General features: G+C 31.3%; 1 protein-coding gene across 2 annotated transcripts in view; it reads left to right on the top strand.

The window, feature by feature from the left end:
* The window catches only part of LOC111831635, a 4,381-nt gene that overhangs the window by 2,843 nt on the left and 1,071 nt on the right, over positions 1–467 (top strand). The window lies entirely within an intron of this gene.

Raw genomic sequence — 467 nt, forward strand, 5'->3', positions numbered from 1 at the left:
CATCCTAGACACCCTCATTGCCAAGACGATTCCACTAGATGAAGATGAAGTCAAACTTAAGAAGAAGCTGATGGCAGAATTATTCTAAGGAGCTTATAATCTTTCATTTCTGTGTGTGTATCAGTTCTCTATGTTAGATATTAATCTTTAATATGTTTGATAAGTAGTCTAATAAGTTGTATTATTGTTTAGTATGTCTAATGTGTGTGATATCTATGTCTGTTGTATCATTGTGTAATATATATTAATGAATCACTTGTGACTTGTGATTGCTATTGACTTGTCTCATATTGACTTGTGACTGCTATTGACTTGTCTCATATTTGAACTTGTAGCTTGTATAATATTTGTGATTGCTATTCACTGTGTGATATTTGTCTCATCTGTTTGATAATTGTCTCAGTTTATTAATCTTAGATGAAACCTATGTTAGTTTCTTAGTATACTTGCTGCATATCTGACTTGAT

This window comes from Capsella rubella, unplaced genomic scaffold (genome assembly GCF_000375325.1).
Source record: "Capsella rubella cultivar Monte Gargano unplaced genomic scaffold, Caprub1_0 scaffold_3, whole genome shotgun sequence".
Classification (NCBI taxonomy): domain Eukaryota; kingdom Viridiplantae; phylum Streptophyta; class Magnoliopsida; order Brassicales; family Brassicaceae; genus Capsella; species Capsella rubella.